An 8,966-nucleotide genomic window follows, 5' to 3' on the forward strand; every position below is an offset into this window, starting at 1 on the left:
AGCTGACATGAAAATGACTGCATTTGTGCACGCAGCCAAGGGCTATTACCTCCACAAATATAATCTTTTCTATGTATGGTTCTTCACTTAGTGCAGTAATTTTAAATTTAAATTTTATTTTTTAATTTTTTTTGTAATCTTTATTTATTTTTGAGAGAGAGACAGAGTGCGAGTAGGGGAGGAACAGAGAGAGAAGGAGGAACAGACTCTGGAGCAGGCTCCAGGCTCTGAGCTGTCAGCACAAAGCCTGACATGGAGCTCAAACTCATTAATGGTGAGATCATGACCTGAGCCGAAGTAGGATGCTTAACCACCTGAGCCGCCCAAGCACCCCTTAAATTTAAATTTTAAATAACTCTAGTTAATTAATTAATTAATTTTTACTTGGGAAGAATCACTTTGTTTCCAATTTATACAATGTCCCTAACTGAAGGGCAGTGCTATGTACAATGGAGAATTAAGGACAAAATAGAGTGAAAGAGAATGATAAAACATGTTTCACAGATGTATTTTGTAACTGATTATCTCCTTTCTTCAGCATCATTTATTAGTTGTAACTTATTTCTGTGCAGTTACAATGTGTTATGTAGTGGAGATACAGAAAATGGTAAGGCATAAGTCCTGTCCTTGAGGAATTTATAGTTTGGGATTATAAAGGATAGTGAACAGAATCATGCCACTTAACCTTTCTGAGCAACTTTACATAAATTAACAAACTCTTTGCCCTGTACTCCAACATAATGCAATCATGTTTGGTACCTAGTATAGTTAAGGTTTCATTGTTTCCCATCTGAGATCTGATTTCATTTTTTATTTTTATTTTTATATAATTTATTGTCAAATTGGTTTCTATACAACACCCAGTGCTCATCCCAACAGGTGCCCTCCTCAATGCCCATCACCCACTTTCCGCTCTCCCCCGCCCCTCATAAACCCTCAGTTTGTTCTTGGTATTTAAGAGTCTCTTATGGTTTGCCTCCTTCCCTCTCTGTAACTTTTTCCCCCTCCTCCCCCATTGTCTTCTCTTAAGTTTCTCAGAATCCACAAATGAGTTAAAACATATTGTGTCTGTCTTTCTCTGCCTGACTTATTTCACTTAGCATAATACTCCCCAGTTCCATCCATGTTGCTACAAATGGCCGTGTTTCATTCTTTCTCATTGCCAAGTAGTATTCCATTATATATATATACATACATATATATATATACATATTCCATATATATATATTCCTATATATATATATATATATATATATATATCACATCTTTATCCATTCATCAGTTGATGGACATTTGTGCTCCAAACCCAGCATAAGAAGAGAAATAATAAAGATCAGAGCAGAAACAAACAATATAGAATCTAAAAATACAGTAGAGCAGATCAATGAAACCAAGAGTTGGTTTTTTGAAAAAATAAACAGGGGCGCCTGGGTGGCTCAGTCGGTTAAGCGGCCAACTTCGGCTCAGGTCATGATCTCACGGTCAGTGAGTTCAAGCCCCGTGTCGGGCTCTGTGCTGACAGCTCAGAGCCTGGAGCCTGTTTCAGATTCTGTGTCTCTGTCTCTCTGACCCTCCCCAATTCATGCTCTGTCTCTCTCTGTCTCAAAAATAAATAAACGTTAAAAAAAAAAAGAAAAAAAATAAACAAAATTGATAAACCTCTAGCCAGGCTTCTCAAAAAGAAAAGGGAGAGGACCCAAATAGATAAAATCACAAATGAAAATGGATTTATTACAACCAATCCCTCAGAAATACAAGCAATTATCAGGGAATACTATAAAAAATTATATGCCAACAAACTGGACAACCTGGAAGAAATTGACAAATTCCTAAATACCCACACACCTCCAAAACTCAAACAGGAAGAAAGAAAATTTGAACAGACCCATAACTAGTGAAGAAATTGAATCAGTTATCAAAAATCTCCCAACAAATAAGAGTCCAGGACCAGATGGCTTCCATGAGGAATTCTACCAGACAATTAATCATAGATAATACCTATCCTTCTCAAGCTATTCCAAGAAATAGAAAGGGAAGGAAAACTTCCAGACTCATTCTATGAAGCCAGCATTACTTTGATTCCCAAACCAGACATAGACCCAGCAAAAAAGAGAACTACAGGCCAAGATCCCTGATGAATATGGATGCAAAAATTCTCAACAAGATACTAGCAAATCAAATTCAACAGCATATAAAAAGAATTATTCACCATGGTCAAATGGGATTCATTCCTGGGATCCATGGCTGGTTCAATATTCTCAAATCAATCAACATGATACATCACATTAATAAAAGAAAAGATAAGAACCATATGATCTTGTCAATCGATGCTGAAAAAGGATTTGACAAAATACAGTATCCTTTCTTAATAAAAGCTTTCAAAATGTCAGATTTCCAAAATGATCAGAATTAAGCATGCTCAGCATATGTAAGTTTGGATAAATAACTTAAGTTGTGGAAAACAATTGCAATTTGACAGTCCTTAAAACTCATTTGTGGAAACCTGTGTCTTCAAAGGTCCCTGGAAGTATAGGATGATTTGTTCACATGAATGTACTTTTTTGTACAGCATATGAAACCAAGGATGCTTCCAATTTTGAGTGACTTCCCTTGCTTGATTCACTGATGGATGAATAGCATTAATTTCAATGAAATAACAAGGATTTCAATGAAATAACCCCAATGAAGGTGTTCAATCAATCCCTGTATCCAAGATTATATTTAACCTTCCATGACAATATAAACTTATGATTTAACCTTGTAAGAAGGAGTGAGTGGAGAAAAGTATCATGTGGAGGAAAAGGAGTGCTAGGGTGGTTTAAAAATATTATGAGAGTCAAGCCTGCTACAGCAGGGACTGGACATTTACAGATCGTCATTATAATAGGGCCATAATCAAGGTGAGGGTGCATAATACTAAACCTTTGTGATGGGGATATGTTTTCTTTATCAAGAGTTGAGGACAAAGGCATGAACTTTCTGTTTTTGACTACCCTACTTTGGGGTCATATCTGAAGATTACATGTTTCTGAAAGAAATACCAGCAGACAAAAAAGATCCAGACAATGAACATAACTGGGAATATATGTCAGAGAAGAGGAAACTGGTATAAAAACACACACACGTTGTTTTCCAGAGTGACTGGTAAAACAGTTTACATTCCCACCAGCAGTGCAGGAGGGTTCCCCTTTCTCCACATCCTCACCAACACCTTATGTTTTTTGCGTTGTTGATTTTAGCCATTATGATAGTTGTGAGATGATATCTCATTGTAGTTTTGATTTGAATTTCCCTGATGATGAGTGATGTTGAGCATTTATTCATATGTCTATTGACCATCAATGTGTCTTCTTTGGAAAAATATCTCTTCAAGTCTTCTGTCCAATGTTTAATTGGATTACACATTTTTTGGGTCTTAAGATTCATAACTTCTTTATACACTTGTGATACGAGCCCTTTACCAGATATGTCATTTGCAAATGTCTTCTCCCATTTCATAGATTGCTTTTTAGTTTTGTTGATTGTCTCCTGCGTTGTGCTGAAGCTTTTTAGTTTGATGAAGTCCCAATAGTTTATTTTTGCTTTTGTTTTCCTTGTTAAGGAGATATACCCAGAAAGAGGTTGCTATGGCCAATATCAAAGAAATTACTGACTGTGTTCTCCTCTGGGAGTTTTATGGTTTCAGGTCTTACATTTAGGTATTTAATCTATTTTGAATTTATTTTCATGTGGTCCAGAAAGACTATGGAGTTTCCTCAAAAAAAAAATATAGAACTACCTTATGCTCCAGCAATTTCACTACTATATATTTACATAAAGAATAAAAAATATGAATTCAAAAGGATATATGCTCCGTGATTTTAATATCAGCATTATCTTCAATAGGCAAATTATGTAAAGAACCCATACATTTATCAGGGGATTTTTCAGTAGACACTATTGAAGACAGAAAGGAGTGGCATGGTATATTCAAGGTGCTGAATGGGAAAAATCTGCAGTCAAGAACCCTATATCCGGCAAGGCTATCATTCATAATAGGAGAGATAAAGAGTTTTCCAGACAAATAAAAACCAAAAACGTTCATGACTAGTGAAACACCTCTGCAATAAATATTAAAAAGATACAAATTATGACATCATACACCTAAAACATGGTGGAAGAGGAGTAAAAAATTGGTTCAAACTCAAGCAACCATTGACATAATATATACTGTGATATTCATAAGATGTTATATACATACCTAATGGTAATTACATATCAAAAACAAGTAATATGCAAGCATAAAGAGAAAAAAAATCCAAGTATATCTGTAAAGAAAGCCAAAAACCCATAAAAACAGCAAGAGAAGAAAGGATCAGATAAAAACTACAAGAAAACTACAAAACAAGTAACAAAATAGCAATAGATACACATCTGTTGATAATTGAATGTAAATGGGCTAAGTGCTCCAATCAAAGACATAGGGTGACAGAATAAAAAAAGATGCATCTATATGCTGCCTACAACAGACCTCATTTCAGACCTGCAGATTGAAAGTGAGGGGATGGAAAAAACACTACCATGCAAATGGACATCAAAAGAAAACCAGACAATCAATTCTTATATTGGACAAACTAGAATTTAAAACAAAGACTGTAATAAGAGACAAAAAAGGACACTAAATACGTAATCATAAATGGAACAATCCAATAAGAAGATAAAACAATGATAAATATTATGCACTCAACATTGGAGCACCCAAATAACATGAAACTGTAAAAAAAACATAAAATTAATAATAATGATAATAATAATAATAATAAAATAATACTAGGGGACTTTAATACCCCACTTATATCAGTGGACAGGACATTTAAACAGATAAACAATAAGCAAACAGTGGCTTGAATGACACATTGGACCAAATGGACTTAACAGGTATATTCAGAACATTTCATTCTAAAACAGCAGAATACACATTCTTATCAAGTGCACATAGAGCATTACCTAGAATAAACTACATATTATCCACAAAATAAGTCTCAACAAATTCAAAAAGATCAAAGTCATACCATGCACCTTTTCTGACCTCAATGCTATTAAACTAGGAAATCAAACACAAGAAAAAAATCTGAAAAGAGCACAAACACATAGAGGTTAAATAACATGCCATGAAACAATGAATGAATGGTCGACAAAGACATCAATGAATAAATAAAAATTACATGAAAACAAATGAAAATAAAAATACAATGATCAAAAATCTCTGGGAGGCAGCAAAAGGAGTTCTAAGAAGGAGGTTAATAGCAATACATGTCTAAATCTAGAAATAAGAAAAATCTCACATAAACAACCTAACCTTATACCTAAATGAGTAAGAAAAAGACTAAACAAAACCCAAAACCAGCAGAAGGAAGGAAATAATAAAGATTAGAGACACTTATTAGAATAAATAACTGATTTACTTATTAAATAGATGAAATATAAACCAAAAAAAAAAACACCCAGAAACAAAACAAAACAAACAAACAAACAAACAAAACACCTACAGGCCAATATCTCTGAAGAAAATAGATGCAAAAATCCTAGAAAAAATATTAGCAAACTGAATCTAACAGTACTTTAAAAATATCATTCACCACGTTCAAGTGGGATTTTTTCCTGGGTTGCAAGTGTGCTTCAACTTTCTCAAATCAATCAACATGATACATTACATCAATAAGAGAAGGATAAAAATGATATGATTATTTCAATAGATGCAGAAAAAGCATTTAACAAGAACAACATCCATTCATAAAAAAAAAAAAACTCGCAACAAAGTAGTTCTAGAGGGAACATATCTCAACAAAATTCAGTCATTACATGAAAAACCACCAACTAATATCATATTCAACGGGGAAAAAGTGAGAGCTTTTCCTCTAAAGTCAGGAACACGACAGGGATGCCCACTCTCACCACTGTTGTTCAACATAGTACTGAAAGTCCTAGCCACAGCAAACAAGAAAAAAAAAACATTCAAATGGGTAAGGAAGTAAAACTTTCACTATTTGTAGATGACATGATACTATATATAGAAAACTGGAATCATTCCACCAAAAATTGCTAGAACTGATACCTAAATTGGGTAATGTTTCAGGACACAAAATTAATGTACAGAACTCTGTTGCATTTCTATATATTAGTAATGAAGCAGAAGAGAGAAATTAAGAAAACAACCCTGGAGTGCCTGGGTGGCTCAGTCAGAAGAGCATGGGACTATTGATTCCTGGGTTGTGAGTTCAAGCCCCACTTTAGATGTAAACATTACTTAAAAATAAATAAATAAATAAATAAATAAATAAATAAATAAATAAATCTTTTTAAAAAAAGGAAATGATCTCATTTACAATTCAACAAAAATAGCAAAATACCTAGGACTCAACCAAAGTGTTGAGGACCTGTACCCTAAAAACTATACATTGTTGGAAGAAGTTAAAGATGTACCCTGAAAACTATCCATTGATAAAAGAAATTGAAAATGACACAAAGAAATGGAAAGAACATTCCAACTCATGGGTTGGAAGAACAAATATTGTTAAAATGTCTATAATATCCAAAGCAATCTACACATTATATGCAGTCCCTATCAAAATACCAACAGCATTTTCCACAGAGCTAGAACAAACAATCTTAAAATTTGCATGAAACCATAGAAGACCCTGAATAGCCAAAGCAAACTGGAGGTAATATATTTCCAGACTTCAAGTTATACTAAAAAGCAGTAGTGATCAAAACACTATGGTATTGGCACAAAAATAGACACATAGATCAATGGAACAGAATAGAAAACTCAGAAATAAACCCACAATTACTTGGTCAATTAATCTTGGAGAAAGCAGAAAGGAGTACACAACGGGGAAAAGAATGTCTCTTCAATAAATAGTGTTGGGAAAACTGGTCAGTTACATGCAAAATAATTGAACTGGTCCTCTTTCTTAAACCATACACAAAAATAAATTAAAAATGGAATAAAGATCTAAATGTGAGACCCGAAACCATAAAAATCCTAGAAGAGAGGACAGGCCATAATTTCTCTGACATTGGTCCTAAAAATATCTTTCTTGATATATCTCCTGAGGCAATGTAAACTAAATTTAAAATAAACTATTGGGACTACATCAAAATAAAAAGTTTCTGTTCCTGGAAGGGAATTATGAAGAAAAATGAAAGGCAACTTATGAAATGAGAGAAGAGATTTGCAAATTACATATCGAAAAAAAGATCAGTAAGAATTTATAAAACTCAACACTAAAAAAAAAAATCCAATTAAAAATAAGTATAAGACATAAGTAGATATATCTCTAAGGAAGACATCCAGATGGCCAACAGACACATGAAAAGATGCTCATCATCATTTACCATCAGGGAAATGCAAATCAAAGTTACAATGAGATATCACCTCACACCAGTCAGAATACTTAAATCAACAACACAAGAAACAACAGGTGTTGGTGAGGATGTGGAAAAAGGGGAACCCTCTTGCACAGTTGTGGGAATCCAAAAGGTACAGCCACTCTGGTAAACAGTATGTAGGTTCCTTAAATAGCTAAATATAGAACTACCCTATGATCCAGCAATTGCCCTCCTAGGTATTTACCGAAAGAATACAAAAATGCTAATTCAAAGAGATACATTCACCCCAATGTCTACAGCAGCATTATTTACAATAGCCAAAGTATAAGAACATACCAAGTGTCCATCAATTGATGAATGGATAAAAATGTAACACACACACACACACACACACACACACACACACACACACAGAGGAATATTACTCAGCCATAAAAAAGAATGAAATCTTGCCATTTGCAAAGACATGGATAGAACTAGAGAATATAATGCTAAGTGAAGTAAGTCAGAGAAAGATAAATACCATGTGATTTCACTCATATGTGGGATTTAAGAAATGAAATAAATAAGCAAGGGAAAAAATAGAGGCAAAACAAGAAGCAAATTCTTAACTGTAGAAAGCAAACTGATGGTTACCAAGGGGAAGATGGATGGGGGGATAGGTTAAATAGGTGATGGTGATTAAAGAGTGCACTTGTTGTGATGAGCACCAGGTACTGTATGGAAGTGTTGAATTACTATATTGTACACCTGGAACTAATATTACACTGTATATTAATCAACTGGAATTAAAATAAAAACTTATGGGCGTCTGGGTGGCTCATTTGGTTAAGCGTCTGGTTCTTGATTTCAGCTCAGGTCATGATCTCATGGTTTGCAGGATGGAGCTCCATATCAGGCTCTGTGCTGATGGTACTGCAGAGCCTGGTTATTATTCTCTCTCCCTCCCTTTCTGCCTTTCCCCCACTCACATGTGTGATCTCTCTCTCAAAAATAAATACAAATCATTAAAAAATAAATAAAATGAAAACTTAAAAAATATGCACTCAAGAGCCTATTCTTGCATTTTAATCTCTCCATGGTATGATCTTATCTTTCCCTTCAGGAAGCTTTTTCCTTTCTTTGGAACTTACCATCCCCTTCTCTTTCCATCAGAAATATATATATATTTAATCGGAGTGTAGTTGACACACAATGTTACATTAGTTGTAAGTGTACAACATAGTGATTGGACAGTTCTGTGCATTATGCTATGCTCACCACAAGCGTAGCTACTATGTGTCACTATACAATGGTATTACAATATCATTGACTATATTTGCTGTGCTGTACCTTTCATCCCCATGATTTATTCATTCCATAACTGGAAACCTGTACCTCCCACTCCCTTTCACCCATTTTTCACGTGTCCCCATCCCCTCCTATCTGGCAACCACTGTATTTATGGGTCTGTTTTTGCTTTTTTTTCTATACCCATTTCTTCTGTTTTTAGATTCCACATATAAGTGAAATAATATGGTATTTTTCTTTCTCCGTCTGACTTATTTTACTCATCATAATACTTTCTGGGTTCATTCATATTGTCACAAATTACA

Source organism: Lynx canadensis, chromosome X (assembly GCF_007474595.2).
Source record: "Lynx canadensis isolate LIC74 chromosome X, mLynCan4.pri.v2, whole genome shotgun sequence".
Classification (NCBI taxonomy): Eukaryota; Metazoa; Chordata; class Mammalia; order Carnivora; family Felidae; genus Lynx; species Lynx canadensis.